Here is an 18,266-nt window from a genome sequence, read left to right as displayed (position 1 = left end):
GTTTTTCATTTTATATTCTCTTTTGTCTCATTTTTAGTGTTTACGTCCTGTTTTGGGGGGAGCCTTTTCACGAATTAATTGCCTTTTAGATTAATTTCCTGTTATTCTTTTATCATATGAATGTTGACCTGATTAGAATGATAATGAATGTAGGGTAAAAGTTCTTTCCAAACGCTATATTTTCATTTCAATGAACTTCATTTGTGCATTTAACGTGCTGAAAAGATTACGGTTTTCGATGCCATAATTTTTTTCTGTAATAGATGATTTGTACCTAAACCAAATTGTAAAATACAAATTTAAAATTGCATATAATAGTGTTAAGAAAATAGTCAAAATCTAGATTATGGAAGAGGACTGGCTGCTTTTATAAATCTGAAAATTCCACTGGATTCGCATACCCTGGAAAGGAGATAGTTTACCCTCCTTATCTTAGCACCGGGAGAGTTAGCTGCTTTAAAAGTCCCTAAGGCCGAGACATTCGACCAATTGCTGCGTTATCGTGCCTGGGATAATCCGGCCAAATTCATATGTTGGACATTTGTACCCAAAACGTAAACAAGAAAGGAAGAGTTTCCAGTTTCTTTGGTTTAACAGTGGACACTTACGTGAGAGTCTAATATCGTAATTTCCGGCATTTTCTGGAAAGTAATGCATGGCCACCTAAGGATTTTCAGGATCTTTCCTAAATAGTGACCCCAAGGATTTTTTGGGGTCGTGACCTAGGACTGAGATTACTTGGGGGTCATTATCTTTGTGGTATATACAGTCTTTTTTTTATGTTTTTACGGTCATCCCCAACGGGCTTGTACTAAACACGCCTCAGTGGCGTGGTTGGTTTGGCTGAGGCGTGGTAGTTTGGTGTTTGCTTCTCACCTCGGTGGTCGCGGGTTCGAATCTCGGTCATTCCATTGAGGAGTGAGAGATGTGTATTTCTGGTGATAGAGTTCACTCTCGACGTGGTTCGGAAGTCACGTAAAGCCGTTAGTCCCGTTGCTGAATAACCACTGGTTCCATGCAACGTAAAAACACCATGCAAACAAACAAACAAACAAACAAACACGCCTAAAAGTTGGATGCATACCGGGTTAAAATCCTTGAGGGTCATTATCTCAGACAGATCCGATTTTCATCACCGTTCGATCGATGCCTGGTATTAAACTTCTTCAGTGACTGTAGATATCAGGGAATGAGATCTTAACACCTATTCCAGGTACAACGATAGGGAAGCTGAATACTTTAATTGTGGTCAGTGCAATCACTATCAATTTCTATGGAGATGGAGCAGTAGGGTACAAGAATGAGAATTGCTAAAACTGTGATCATAAAAGATACAGTTCATTTTATTTTATAAGGTTGGAATAGAAATATTTTTTCCTCGGTGAGGATTGTGATATAGAGCAGTTATTTATTATTGTATGTGGGAGGCGGGCCTCCTCAACAAAATTTAGATTATGTATATATAAAATACGAGTATTGAGAGTATATTGTATATTCAAACAAATATGTCTATACATATATATTTTCAAAAGATTTGTATGAAATTCTTTTTAAACCTTTTTTTTTTTCTATTTAAATATATTACTGAGTCAATAACCTTGCAAATGTCGAGAGCGTGCTTCTCGTCACTCAGAATCACCAATCATGATTATAGTGACAGAATACTTTATAATATCGTCTTTTCATGGTTGAGTGATTCATTAATTGTTTTGTCTTCGATGGCTGTAAAAATAAAGCATATGACATTGTAAGTTTAAATTCGCATCAACTTAAAAAAAAAAAAAAAAAAAAAAAAAAAAAAAAAAAAAAAAAAAAAAAAGGATGAGTGATACCTGACAGTGTTAGTAAAGAGTTTGGCATGGTTTATTTTTTTAAACAGATCGATAGTTGATTCTTCGCGCACGCACGCACACGCGCGCGCACGCGCACACACACACACACACACACACACACACACCTATAGTGTATGAGAGTGTGTGCCTCGTGGTGATTGGAAGCATTCTCAGCTACCTGCAGAGAGGTCACTGGGGCGATTCCTTGATTCCTTGTTGAGGACGGGCAGTCTCCATTGAAACCCATCGAGATTAGTAAGCAGATAATTATGTTCTTAATAGTTATTGTTTTAGTATGCAGAAAAGGATGTTTTTAATAGTTATTGTTTCAGTATGTAGAAAATGACGTTCTAAATAGTTAGACGACTATGGTAGTTACGATTCAGCTGAAGAAAAGCCATGGGATAGTTAACTAATTCCAAGGAAGTAGCCGAACGTTGGAATGCAAGACTCGATGCTCCCAATATACCACTGACCTCTCTTCCTTGACATCACAGGAGTAAAGGAAGTAACTTATCTTCCATTTAAAGGGTATTTTCTCCCACCTAGCCATTCACGGGTCTCTAAAAGGAACCATCCTGTCTTGAGACTCAGGTGCTTCGGTATTTGCAGACTTTGATCGCTTAATCAAGGGTACCTCAGCTGTAAACATTAATTCTTTTCTCTCATTAGCACATTTATTGTTGAGATGGATATATATATATATATATATATATATATAATATATATATATATATATATATATGGGAAACAATGGAGTACCGCTTCAAGACCTTTCGACTCTCGTCCTTTACTAAGCAAAGGACGAGAGTCGAGAGACCATGCAGTGGTACTTCATATTATATATATATATATATATATATATATATATATATATCATATACATATACATATATTATATATATTATATATAGTAGGTATGTATGTATGTATGTATGTATGTATGTATGTATGTATGTATGTATGTGTATAATGTGGAAAAATAATGATAATGTTGAGTTCATTTATCCCTTATGATATATATATATATAATATATATATATATATATATATATATATATATATATATATATAACGTATACTATAAATACGTATATGTGTGTTTGTGCAAGTTATTTTTAATCTTCATATTTCCCTTGGATATTCGAAATAAGCGCAGTATATCACACTGAGCCAAATGAAGAAATTTGCGTGATGAAATACTTAATAGGTAAAGACATCCCTGCAAAATAAGGAAATTGATAAGTCTGCAATTAACGTTTTTACATCTGAAATGCCTCTGGCACGTATTCCAGATACGGAGGCAAGATCAAAGGTGAGGCCTTTGCAGGCATTACAACATGACATCAAAAGCTCTCCTGTGGAAGTCTGCCGCATCCTGTTTATTTGGTGCCCTTTGCACATCTTGATTTAATCTGGAAAAATAATGATAATGTTGAGTTCCTTCATCCGTTTATTTGCAACATTGTATTTCTCATATTATCTCGTATGTTTATCAGACTCTATAATACGGAATGGGTACGTTATGCATTATTACATTTGTCCTTTTAACGACAATCGCCTTCAAATATGTATGTGCTTTTTTGTTTTTAATGAATAGTTATTTTGTTAAATGCTTCTTTTAAGGCTTTTCATAATATTCAAGTATAGCAATAATGAAAGTCATAAAGTTAAGAATAATACTTATTTAGAATGGAAAATTTAAATTTTTTGCATAAGGGTCCGTATGCATGGTTTATTAAAAAAGAAACAAAAGCAATACAATTCGTGTTGTGTTTTATTTTATAATTTTTTTTTCATCTTTGCTTATGCTCAAGTGAAATGGGGCTCTTTTGCGTATGTTTTGTATCGTAATGTCTTCGATACGATATTTCAAAGTTTATGCGTCTCAATTTGTTAATATCAAAAGACATATTGGCTGTGTCCATGGCATTGGTAGTTAATCCACCAGATTACAAAAACAATCAGTCAAGCAATATTTCCTCTGGAATATTCCACGGCCATTAGCTAAGGATGAAAATCAACTTAAAACCGAAAGCATTTGATTGAAGGAGAGAACGTTGAACCTGGGTTTATTCTATACTATCGCCATTTCAAAGGATTCCTTGCTATGCTTGAATGTATGACAGGTGCTCGCTCAACATGTGCACAAGAATCGACTTACAAATTAATCTCGAGTGACTTTCGTCAATTAATTTTCACTCCTCTCTTACTGCCTGTGTTAGTTCTTTAGTATAGTTTCCAAATGCAAATACGCTCTTGGGGGACTTCAGTATTCTAGCAGAATTGTATGATTGATTGCCTTTATTGCGATAAAGAGCTTGTTCAGGTACGAAATATTCTATATTTCAGTCTTCTTACACACAATCTTCTTTTTTATCCGTCCTTTACTCTTTTTTTTACTTGCGTCTTGCTGCAAAATCCATACAGACTAAAAGAACAAACATGCGAACTTCCTGCCAAATGCACGTCATCACTACGACTCGACTGAGCTCCTAAAGCATGTACTACATTCTAGAAGCTTTCCTCTTCTTTCAGAAAACCTCAGTAAAAGGTCTTTAAAGACCTGCAAGAGGAATGGAAGTTGCAGATCCACCACCGGGCATCTCTGCTGCATATTTGTGTATGCAGCGGTGCACATAAACATCGTCGAATTACCATTAAAAAGCAGTCGAGATATTTTTTACCAATGCGGCGGTTTGTTGGTAGTCAAACTGACGAGTTAATTTCGTTTTATCGGTTCTGCGATCCACTAAATCTCTCGCTTCGGACTTTGCTGGTCTGTCGATCTGTGCGGGTTTTCGCCGGAGCTTCTGTGGAGGAGTGCTCTTTATTATTTTGTAAGTGGGGAACATTTTACGAGCTGTTATTGACGCATTTGGATGCCTCCGAATCCTTGTTTGAAATTGATAACGACTCTCATGAGAAGCGTTTTGCGTTATGATGCCTTGCTCGCTCGGTATTCTGCTTAGGTAAAAAAATAAAAAAAAAATAATAAATGAAAATAAAAATATAAGAATAATGAAATAAGGGCTTTAAGAAGTGAAAAGCTTTGGAACTTAATTGATGGTATTCTGGTTGACGTATTCTACAGTGAGCAGAATGAAGCACAAATTTTTTATATCGCAAAAGTGAATTTTTTGCTTTATTGAAATTGACCTTAGGAATGTCATTCTTGACGTAATTGAAATTTTAGCGAAAACTGATAGATGATGCGTATTGTTAGTAAGTGATTTTGTGTGTGGTAGCTCTTCGTTAGCTTGAAAACTTAAAACATAGCAGAATGATCGAAATTGCAGCTGGTTTACAAGCTACCTTAAGAATACATTAATTGGTACCTTATATATGGCGTGAGCCTAGTTTCACCGTAAGGATTTAGGTAATGAAATGACATTTGTTGTAGTTTATTTTTATTATTGAAGCCTTTTCTTTGGCCATTCCACGACGCTGCCCTCGTCAGCTCCAAAATGTCCTAAAAGGAAAGGCCATTTACGTTGACTGAAGAATTAATTTCTATTTTTGGGTAGACATGCGACTAATATAAATCCAATATCTTTGTTAGAAATCAAGTTAAATTATATATGAATTGTAGCCTGTAGCTAAAATCAACATTTAGATCCGATGGGATACCGGATGCTGAGTTTCTTGAAGGAGGAGAGACAAATGAAGTGGACGAGATGCAAAAAGCAACTTGCTCATAATTGCTTCCCGTAGTGTCCCGTAGGGTGGATATTTATAAAATCATGTCGCAGAATTTTAACGTATGATTTTTTTCCCATATTTTTTTTTTCAATTTTCTCCTTCGGTAACTGGCTCCTGTTAACCATGTAATTGAGAGGCCGCAGTTTTCAGTTTCCCCTTTTTCGATTTTCTCTTTGATTCCCGTCAATTCTGAGCCGACATTAATTGACTCCGTGAGAGGCAGTCGCACTCATTTTTACTCTCATTGCAGAGCGTTTCCCTCGCTCGTTAGCTGCGCACTTGAAGATCGGCAGGCCGAAAAGAACATCAGAAATTCTATACAAGGGAGCAAAAAATCTGTAACGGGAAACTGTCGAATGAGAATGCAAAAATAGAGGAAGAAAGTCGAGCATCCCGGCTTCATTGATCTCCGGGTCGTTGAACTGTTCGCTTACGACAAAACAAGATCACGATGCGGCTATTAGATAAAATTAACAAAAGAATCTCTCGTAAGGGTGCTGGCGCTCAACCTGCATAGGAGGTAATAACCTGATGGCCTCTGCGGAGAGAGAGAGAGATAGATAATATTGCATGAAGAAGAAGCAGAGAATAGCAGAGAGAGAGAGAGAGACACCGAAAGCTTCCTAACAGTGGATGGAAATCACAAATATTTTGGCTCAATTTTCTTTCGATACTTCATTTTCTTTTGATGACGATGCAATCATCTCCGAAATAAGCCCCTCCCCCACCCCCTAGAAAGAAAGTTAAATGACTGTCAGCTTTCCGCTAACCATCCATTTCTTTTAGCACCCGAATAAATGCTTTCAACCTCCTCTGCTGAAAAACCCTCTACTGTGTAGTCAGAACGGTCATCCACTGCTTCCCGCACCTTTTTTCTCTAATCTTTCCCCGTTTTGCATAAACATCAACCCTATCAAAAGATTCACAGGTCTTTAATCTCAGGATATCTCCCGGCTCCAGGTTGTTTAATTTTCTGTAAAAGAAGACTATTGAGACGACTATATGTCTGTCCTTCCTCACTTTTTCTACCCACCCTCAGATCATAATAACTACTGAGGCTAGAGGGCTGCAGATTGGTATGTTGAGCATCCACCCACCAATCATCAAACGTACCAAATTACAGCCCTCTAGCCTTCGTATTTAATTCTATTTAAGGTTAAAGTTAGCCATGATCGTGTGTCTGGTACCGCATTAGGTGCAAACAGCATAAGCCACCACCGAACCTGGGCTGAAAGGGTATGGAAAGAAGTAATGAGGTTGGTGTATATATATATATATATATATATATATATATATATTATTATATATATATTATATATAATAATATATATATGGGGTTTAAAGGCTCACTGGTTGTTGAAGTCAAATTTCCTCTCCATAATCGGGGGCTATCACCACTGACAGACTATAGTATGTTCACTTAGGATAGATACTTGTATGAGCCCTATTCTTACAAGACATTTTTTTGGCGGCCGCTGATTGGCTGGTACCAGGAGGCAGGCAGCTCCCAGCCAATCAGCGGCAGCCAAACAAACGTCTCGCAGGCATAGGGCTCACCCAAGAATCTACCTTAAGTGAACATGCTATAGACGAGTTTGTCAGACTTTTACATGATGTTGCCTATGTATACATAATGTACTTTAAGTTACTTTACAATAAACCGAAAACAGTATAGTTAGCATTGATTGATTCGGGAATATCAGTCACTATAGAAGACTGAGGATTACTACAAATACTTATATCTTATTGTGCTTTATTATTGTGATAGTTGAATATTTTTTTATATTTTTTGTGAATGCATTACTTGATAAAAAGGAAGAAGTTTTTGGCCATCTGCCAACTAGGGATGAAAGGTTATACATTTGTGAATAATGAAAAGTAGAGGTGAGATTAGATCGGAGATTAGACGTGGATTTTCATAGTCTTTTTTTTCTGGAAGAATCTGCGAACAGATTTTCAATAAATTTGGAATATCTCATTGTAATGAAGTACTTAGAAGTAAACTAAGTAAATTAAGAAAAATGGTGTGTAGCAACTATGCATTTGTGTAACTACCCTTACGAACGCGCACTTACAGATACATACATACAGGTTTGTATGGATGTATGTATATATATATATATATATATATATATATATATATATAAACACAGAATATACTAACATCTTGTTTCCCAGTAAACCTTTGGTGTTCAAATTGTTAGCCGTACTTTATTTTATAAAATATATATGTGTGTGTGTGTGTATATTGTAAATGTGTATATATTTATGTATGTGCATTGCAGGTATATAATCTCCAACTATATACCATTTATAAATATGGTTTTTGCTTGTTAAAATGATGAGGCTTCGTAAACTGAGGATAAAAAAATGGAGGTCCATCTGGAAAATGTGGTATCCAATAGCTTTTCCCGTATAAAATGTCTATTCAAAAATACCGCGAGATTTTATGGAAGTTCCTGATAACTAATGACAGCGAGTAAAGCTCTTTCATTATTCAGCGTTAATGGCGAACGAAGAATTTTACAGGGATGTCCGCCCTGCTTTGTCTAGCTGATACCAATTTTACTAAGGGTTCCGCTAGGTAACAATAAATGCACATATCCCCATATATATATATATATATATATATATATATATATATATATATATACTAAAATATATACATAAATAATATATATAATATATATATATAACTATATATATCTATATATATAATATCATAATACTATTATATTTTATATATATTCATTCTGTATCATACATAATTTGTTTGTCATCCAGATAAACATTTACTTTAAAGAACCACATAACGTCTAGCTTATGTATAGACTACTTCATCCATTTTGGATATGCTTATTATTTCAAATTAAATTTTGAATCTGAATACCAAGTAAATGAAGAAGCTCCTCTTTTTGAGGTGTGATTCAAGCCTGCACACACCGATTTGAGTAGGTTACTGTAGCTTACGATGCCTCAAGATCCGGTAAACAAATTATATATATATATATATATATATATATATTATATATTTATATATATATGTATATATATTATATATATATATATATATATATATATATATATATATATATATATATATATATATATATTAAGGTTTTAGTCTTCCTTTTTCACGAAGTTAGATGTATGAGGTTATAGTCCACAGGGGAAGAGAAAAGCTGAAATTCCTTTTAGCTAAACAGTTTCGGCCTCCACTGGCCCTTATCGAGAGCGGTCTCGATCAGTGCCAGTGGAGGCCGAAACTGTTAAGCTAAAACGAATTTCAGGTTTTCTCTTCCCCTGTGGACTATAACCTCATATAATATATTATATATATTAGTATATATATATATATATATATATATATATATATATAAAATATAATATATAATATTATATATTTTATAAATATATAATATAATTAATAAATTTGGTCAAAGTCACTGTATTCATTGTTTATAAACTACACAGCGATTCGAATCCCACAGGTGACGAAGCAATTATCAGTAATAATTCCCACTGGGTGTAACTTGCTCCCGATGTATAGTGAAATGGATATTGAACGATGTTTGTGGTTTAATATATGCAAATATAGAAATTGTCGCAGTGTATATGAACAAAATCCATACACACACACACACAAACAAACATAGCATCGCCTCAACAGTTTTCAATGTTGGTCCTTTCTTCATTCACCCTTGATATAAAAAAAACCCTTCCCTTATCCTCCTAAACCTCTCAGGCACCAGGATTTATAGATTGCATTATCGTAATCACCATGTAAGGAGATGAAATAACGTCAATCTCTTATTCGTTGAACAATCTGCACGAATGTTTATGCCTTAAAGTGGTGTGGCATATGTTGTGGCGACAAGATTAATGATGCGTAAGATAGGCGACGGTTTCGTGGATAAAGATGAGAACGATAGTCTCGGTCTTCTGATTTTGAGGTGACCAGGATGTCCTTGACACTGTGTGATTAATTAAGAATTGTCTAACGTCATATCAACCTATTTTTGTTTAAGGAGTAAGGGGATATGGTTTTCAACCTTTCGAGATGAGTTACACGTGATGAACAGTCGTAGCGGGGTGGGGCTTGCCTTGAAGTGTATTACACGCCCCTTATATCATTCATTTGTCCATATAGAGATGCAACCTCATAAAAATGTGACGCTTATATTTTATGATTTGTGGTTTTCTGTTTTCGGGTCAAAAGCCATGTTTCCATTTTCGTTTTTTCGAGTTTCTGCCACATTCATCCAAAAGTCTCTCTAAGTTAAAGGGTGAATTAAAACCGTCTATTTATGCATAAACTGAAAAATAAAATTCTTATCCATATAGTTGTCTGATGGCAGAGCGTTGACATTTTAGATTCTCGCGAATGTACAGCGCACTTTCAAAGAAAATTGGCTTCCTAGGATCCCTGTGTGTGTGATTGGTTGTCTGATAAATTGTCCAGAAAACTGGGAAAGCAGGATGTGACAAAAATATACGCTAGTGTATTCAATTTTAAACATATATCATGTGGGTAAAAGTATTTTGCCCTCTAGCTTGCTTTTGCAGATAGTATTTCCACCTCTAGAAATAGAACAACCAAACAAATTGGGAGAATAAATCAAGCATTAAGTTAGTGGAAATTGTCGTGCTCCCGTCCCCCCAGAAAAAGGCATCATTAAAATTGTCTGACAGGATGCATAATTGGTAATGAGAAGTGGACACTTGCTTTTGTTAAATGTGAATAACCAATATTGAGAGTATAATTGTTCAATAAGGTGTTATTAATTTGTATGTACTGACGATGTGTGTGTGTGTGTGTGTGTGTGTGTGTGTGTGTGAGAGAGAGAGAGAGAGAGGAGAGAGAGAGAGAGCATTTTCCTATTTACAATTATATTACATTTCTTCATCGTTGACGACACATCGGTGTTCACAGCTGAGGAAATTATTTAAGTTATCCATATATATTAATACCGTAACATTTGACAGTTTTATGGAAAATTAAACTTTTGATGTTCCTCATAAAAAAGCACAAATACAACTCCTGAAGGAAGAGTAGGCCTGGTTTACTTTAAAAAAAACTTATTTCCTCATCGAAGGAGTGATTTGAGAGAAAGAAAAAAAAGGCAACAATTGGTTTCCTGTACATTTATGTAAATTGATGAATAAAAAATGAATGCCCCGTGCAAATTACTTCTAAAGTTATACCAGCAAATCAGGCTCTTCACAAACTCCTGTTACCAAGAACTTGATGAATTATGTCCTGTTGTCCTGTGTTAATATAGCAATTAATGAAATGAAATTGCTCATTTTGTTTGACATTACTGAAAATTTGAACGATATAGGTTAATGATTTATTTTAACCTGGCAGCCCATATAGATATACAAAACCTGAAGAACATTTATACCAGGAAACGGGTCACTGTAAAGCCAGAATGTTATCCAAGTGATAAGTCTTTAGAAGCAGAATCGGGCGGAAGGCTTAGAGTTTACATGAGAAAACTTGATGTTTACTTTTATCCCAAATTGGGAAATAGGTCGTGAGGCATCTGAAGACCTGAGAGTGTGCCACGGCCTGAAAAGGACTGAAAACGTCAGCCTTTGCTTCATCCATAATCGCGGCCAAGCCTATTCAAGATAGCAATAAAAATGTCGTAAAATGTTGTAGTCTGAAATTTGATATCCTAGTCACGTCTGCGTTTAGCAGTACGATTATCGATGAATTCTACAATAATACTAGATGTAGATGAATGATCTATTTAGAGAAGAGGGGGAATGTTATTTAAAGAAAAGGGGTGGGGGGGGGGGCTACATTCATTTGAATTGTAAGGCATGATAGAAAAAGCGTGGTCTATATTGGAGACCATTTGACGATATTGACATTTACTCTCACATTTGCCTTTGGCCCAGTTATATTTCAATTCCGGATGTGAAATTAAGGGTTCCTCCTACTTGCATTCGAAAAAATTAAAAATGTGTTCCAAAACATTGTTCATTATTCTGTGGAACCTCAAACACACTTTCTTCGTGTAATTGTGACTTTTATGAAAGAGTCCCAACTCCCTTTGTGCGTGTGACTGGATTCTGTGAAGGAACTCAAACGCACAGAGTTTGTGTGACTGAATAATCAGTGGCAGTGAAACTAGAAACCTACATCCGTTGCTTGCTGTTCAAAACAAAGCCCGGATCATGTATGTTTCAAGCAAAAGCGTGTGCTTTTTATTTGACGTCAAAGGGGCCTTTTCATCCGAAGCGTCAATGGAGAAACGTCCCAAAGGTAATTTTCTTCAAAATTCAGATGTCGAGGTAACCCTTTGATGCTATACAAATAAAAATGAAGTCTGAAAATGAAGCTTTGGGGGTTAATTTACACTCTTGTCGCCTTTTCAAAGAGACAGTATCCTGTTGGGAAATGTGCTTGATTTTCTATGTGACGTAAATGGGAAGATAATCCAATTTCTAGTGGAGTGTGATACTCGAGACATATTTTCTATGTATTCAGTCGTTATCTTTTTGTTTGATTTTACAATTTTTCCCGCATCTGTTAACATTCCCTTTTTTCCCTTAATTTTTTTCTGACGAATTAAGATTTTTTTTTACACTATTCTTCAGAAAATTCTGGAAGTTAATTAAACAAATAAATTGTCTTCATACGGGTATCAAAATTATCATTTTTCGTCACGGCTTCAATTCAGAATTTGCCAATTCTTTCCTTTTCGATTACATAAAAACTCGATACTATCAACGCTCTTTTGCTTGAATAGAAATCCAGTTTTTCTTAGATTTTTGAAATGGGAGTTACTTTGATCCCCTACTTTTATTCCATTACACACACACACACACAAAAAAAAAAAAAAACACACACACGAACAGTGTATGGAATGTCTCCATTTAAGATCCTCATCAGAAATGTCCTGTTTCTCGCCCAGGATAAGTCCCCTTTAAATGGTTAACTGCATTCATTCAAAATAACAACAAATTGCGCATCAGGAACTACACATTTCTCATTGAGATGGAGGAGACTTCCTTTTGATAATTAACTGAATTTATTTGAAGAAATAATGATTTGATTACCCATCCCTATGTAGCTTAGTCTGTCAGTTACAACATAGGATTATGATTTGAATTAGGAACAAACTGTAAACAAGTCTCGTCAACAACCTTACGTAAAACTCAGTGTTAACCCTGTCATTGGTAACGTAAATACATGTAATGATTGTAATTTTTCACTTGAAATGGTTGAGGGCTCTTTCTTAACCTTGGTTGATTAATTTAGATTCTAGAAACGGGGTTTGTAATGGGGCCATCGTGTTTATGTGGAAATGTTTCCCCTTTGGAGTTAATTTTGGAAAGACACTCTTACTCTCAAACAACGAAATCGAAGCGCCTCACGTAGATTCTATATAATTTTCATAAATATAAATAAAACTAGGAAAAATCGCCGAAGTGTTTTTCGGTGCAGTCGAGTTTTCTGTACAGCGTATAATGCTGTATGAAACTCTCAGCCACGGTCCATGAAGCTTTCAGTCATATAGGTGCCAGACGCACAATCCTGGCTACATTTAACCTCAAATAAAATTAATAACTACTGATGCTAGAGGCTGCAATTTGGTATGTTTGGTGATTGGAGGGTGGATGATCGACATACCAATTTGCAGCCCTCTAGCCTCAGTAGATTTTAAGATCAGAGGGCGGACAGAAAAACTGTGGACGGACTGACTAACCCATGTCAATAGTTTTACAGAAAACTGAAACTTAACCTTCAATCAACTACGATATATGAAAAAATACACTGTCACATAACTGCACCAATTTTATAATTGGCCGGTTTCTGTCGTTTAAAACTGAAAACTTTTAAAAAGCAATTAGCAACAAATCTTACATTATAATGTATAGTTTGGATCTACAAATTGACAGTTTTCCACTTGTTTGATAGTGCATCTGCGAAGTTGTCCTCCTGTTACACCTTTAAAAGCCTCTTACTGGCAGTTTATCTTCCAGCGCTGAATGACCTCATAGGTCCCAGCGGTTGGCCTTTGACCTAAATTGTATTTTCTGCATTCTATTCTACTAGAATATTGTCAGCTGACTGAGAACACTGGGAATATTCTCTACCCATCCTATCGTCGACTTTAAACTTAGAAAGAAGGAATGTTGAGGGCAACTCTGAATTAAGCAGCATTGAATGGTAAACTTTATAAAAAAAAAAAAAAAAAAAAAAAAAAAAAAAAAAACTCCTATGTCCAATGTAATAAACGTGATGGAAAGCCCCTCAATGTAATTAGCGTGATGATAACTTTGAAGTTTAGCCGAACAATATTTTTTTTTACTAATCTTGGATGCATGATGATTAAAATAGATGTTACTGAATACTGGCTGTCACACCTGCCTTCTAGAAACCACAGACACCCCACTTGGGGGCCACGCCCATCTGGTTTGGGTCCACTGCATTAATAGAGCGCATGATAATGAAATGCCTTTACAGATGCAAAGCAAGTTCCCTTAAAAAGTGTAACGACAATAATGAGTTCCCTGGCCTCCTCAGCCGTCCTCTGTGCTTGCAGGAGGAGGATCTGGTCTCACGTATGAGAGAGTCTCCTCTTTATTAGTAAATTCATCCTTTTGATTTGTAATTTATTTTTATCGTTTTATCCCGAGTGTAATTCGTTTGGTCTATTAGTCTATTAAGCAACGTTAATAAGGAATTAATAATGACTCGTTTATGAGGAAAATAACAACTATAAAAGGCAGTTGCTTATAAAAGTACCATCTTAGTCATTCTAAATGAAAATGTTGATATATTACAAATGTTTTCAGTGAAGTAGATCATTAATCAAATAATCCTGAAGAGTCTTAGGGCAGACTTAAACTTCGTGCAACCCAAGCGAAAAGAGCATTTATTACTTGCAATAAATAGATGACAGCCATTCTCAGATTCTAAAATAAAAAAAAAAGTGGTCATAGATGAAAAAGAACGTTTAGGTTGGAGTAATGATAGAAAATTAACCGAATTAAAGTATGATGATGCTGTTTAAATCAGCGAAGAGGCCCAGGGTTGACCAAGCTTGCTTAATACGTCATATATTCAGAGATGAAACTCAAAATAAACCTAAGAAAAACTTGAAATAATGAGGACAAAGTTTTCGCAACAGGACGAAATAAAGTTAGTTGGAGGAAGGGTTAAGGAGTTCTACTCTCTCTCAGTTGTTTAGGAACAATGATATCCAATACATGTTCTCGGGAGTTGCAAGGTAAATAAAGCTAATAAAAGGCAAATCAAACAATGGGTTGGCTGAAGGCTATTTGGAAATTAGACTTTGGTATAAACTTACTCATGTATGCAATTTCAGTGTATTTGGAAATCAAAGAGACCGAAATATCGCGCAAAAGTCGACGTACACGTAAGTTTATCACTATCTGTATTGTTATACGGACATAAATCATGGAATGACAATGGAAATATCTAAAAGATTTTTAAATTTTGAAATAAAGCTGAATATCAGGAGTCAGACAGCAGGATAAAGTTAGAAATGTTAGCATAAGGGAAGTTATGGAAATTCCATATTTAGATGAGATTATAATTAAAAGGAGATGGCTTGGACATGTCCATCGTACTGGCCGTGGGAGAATAGTACGTGACATAGTCTGTCGGAATCCTGTGGGCACCAGTGGAGTTTGAAGCCCGAGGCCAAATTGGATGAGATGTATGAGAAGGGAGGCTGAATGTGAGTGGAGATTTGTGAACGACAAAGCACAGGGGAAAAAAACAGGACTGGCGGAATTACATAGAAGCTCGTTGCACCATAGCATTGGAGGTGATATTGAAGACGATGCGCATCAGACACCCGGGAAGAATAACAGATGCCGTTATACTTAGGACTAAACCAGGAACTATTTCCGCCATAAATTAAGATCACGAATACTGCATTTCATATCTGGAAATAACGTTCTTAGTCACTCAAGTTTTCTCAAAATAAAGTTAACCTAACAGAAAAAAAAACCGCATGAATCTCCAGACAGCATCCTATCCCGTGAACCTCCCAACAGTAGTCGACGGGCAGGAGATAAGAAAGAAAACTTTATTCCTGCTTACGCTGTAACTGAAGAAATCCCGGCGACAATAATTTCTATCATTATCTTCATTTCCATAACATTATGACGAGGGGGATTTCTATCTGGCAGAGCTCGTAGGGGGCGAGGGTGGTCTGGTAGGGAAGGTGGAGAAGGAGGTAGAGGGTTAGAAGGAGGGGGAGGAGGAAAAACAGGTATTTTAAATGTGTTGTTCATTTACACTTGGAGACTTTATTGCTCTTTTCGAGAACATCCCCAGGAAAAGCTCGACTAATTTATGTATTTTCTCCCGAATCTCCTGCAGAATCTGTGCTTACTCAGAGCCGTGGGTGGTTTTCGCTTGTTTTGAGGTATTAATTTCGCTGGGTTCGATGGAGGACGAGGCAGAAAACTTAATAAATGATGATTTACGAAAAACAACAAAATTCAATCGAGTGAAAGAGTAAATAAGTCTCTCTCTCTCTCTCTCTCTCTCTCTCTCTCTCTCTCTATATATATATATATAATATATATATATATATATATATATATATATATATATATATATAGATATATATATATATATTTTGTAACGTTCTTTTCCCGGTGGAAGTGGAAGGGAGAACTCTCGGTTTCTCCAGTAGATGTTGGAAATCATCTACAGCAATGCATGCACCTCGTAAACGTGAGCTGAGTGCTGCACCAGTCAACATTCAACCACCTGGAATATTATACACACACACACACACACACACACACATATATATATATGTATGTATGCATATATGTATGTATGTATGTATATATGTGTGTATAAATACATGGATACATACACACGCACACAAATACTAGGAATAACTTACATTCCTAGGAAATGATACTTGATAAAACCACGTACCCAGACCAGGATTCGAACCTATGCCTTCGGGATCTGAACACTGAACATGGGCGACAGTGTAAATGTAAAAATGACACTGCCCTCTTAGCTTGACGAATTCTTCACATTTTTTGGATGCGATTGTCGATACAAACACTGGGTTCAAATGCAAAAATATAAAGTAGTTCCGGTGTCCGCAGACGGTTTCGAACCCGCATCCAGAGGTACAGAACGAGGTTACGTTGCCGACTTCACTACTCAGCACTTAACCGCTCACCTCGTTAATGGCATAGTGCGTTAAGGAATTGTAGCCCATGTTCCAGTACAAATGGCCATGGGGTCATATCTTGGTCATGGCAAGTGTATTAATCATATAAATAGTTCTTTTTGGGTTTTGCTAGAAAAAGTTAATGACTTATGTGTGGCAATGAGGTTGACGGCTTGTAAGAAAAGTAATTTGCAGTGTCAAGTTTGAATTAACTAGATTTGTATGTGTTCAGCAATGGCGTCCCCTTCGTTTATGGTAGTTCCTTCAAAATAATTTAGGAGACGTTTAGAAAAACTGACCAGTTAAGCTCTCCAGTCATTCAAATACTTCCATTCCTCAAAAATATTAAGCAATGTGAAATTCTTCGAAAATTGATCGTAACATTTCTATTGTAATAGATTGGTTTAATTCCGTTCTTCTATTCAGCGTATGTCTACCCTACGGTGAACTGGCATTTTGGTCACTACCGGGAAAATAAGATGCCTTAAAATGTCCTATTGCAAATCAGTCTGGTTAAGAAAAAAATTAATGTTGTTACTGGTTGCCATTTTCGATTAATCTGTCTGATGTACCTCGTCTTATAACCATTAACAGAAGTGGCATCAAAGTCACTCAGTGTCAGTTGATGACATGTAATCGATTTGCAGCCCCGCTACTGTCTGATTATGGATAGATCTGTAAAACAACTTGTCGGATCAGAGTAGCTTAGGGGTTTTCTGAAGGGAGCGGAAGGGCATTCATTATTTTTTTATTAATACACCGATCGTTATTGAATATTAATTCGTGTCTCATACCTTTGGGGAGTTCCTCATCTCATTGGGTTTTCTTCATATGTTTGGGATTATTTATTTATTTATTTGTTTATATATATTTTGTCAAACTGCTTTTCCTTTAAATTTTTATCCAGTAAATTTCTTTTGAAGTTTTCGAGAGATCATCCACAACAACAATAACATTAGTAGTAGTAGTCATTTGCAAGTCATCAGATCTTTCATGAGATGAAACTTCCCCGTCAGTTACCACAACTGTTGAAGAGAAACTTAAGGCTACCTTTCATATAGATGAATTCTGCAGGACATTGTTCATTCTTGCGATAAACTTTCGATGAGTAGGTTATTTTCGATCTTATTTTTCCCCATTTGTACTTTGTACTTCCATTGTATAAAGGCGTTATACGACATAAAGTTGAACTATGCAGCTTATTTACTGATATTTTTTTTATTAGTAATTCCTTGTGATAGTGGCCGCTTTGTTTTTAAATGGTTTTCTACATTACTAACTATTATTTATTAAGGGAATTAGCTTTCTTACAACTTCGTAAGAGGTAGTAATTAGTCAATGTTCACCTTCGTTTAGTTGTCTGATCGTCTCTGTTGACAAGTTTTTCTGAGGACGGATGAACGGAATCCAATGGAACTTGCTGAATTAACGGTTATCCTCAACGTGAATGAGTTTGTTTTTCGTCTAATCGTATGAAGTAGTGCTGAAAGTAAGGCCTTACTTAAGAGCCAAGATTACCCCTCCCCTCCTCCACTCTCTC

At 35.9% G+C, this 18,266-nt stretch overlaps 1 protein-coding gene across 6 annotated transcripts in view; it reads left to right on the top strand.

Moving 5' to 3' along the window:
• LOC135207868 (uncharacterized) overlaps positions 1–18,266 on the top strand; it is a 413,859-nt gene that overhangs the window by 244,580 nt on the left and 151,013 nt on the right. The window lies entirely within an intron of this gene.

This window comes from Macrobrachium nipponense, chromosome 34 (genome assembly GCF_015104395.2).
Source record: "Macrobrachium nipponense isolate FS-2020 chromosome 34, ASM1510439v2, whole genome shotgun sequence".
Classification (NCBI taxonomy): domain Eukaryota; kingdom Metazoa; phylum Arthropoda; class Malacostraca; order Decapoda; family Palaemonidae; genus Macrobrachium; species Macrobrachium nipponense.
This window is presented reverse-complemented; position numbering and strand designations above follow the sequence as displayed.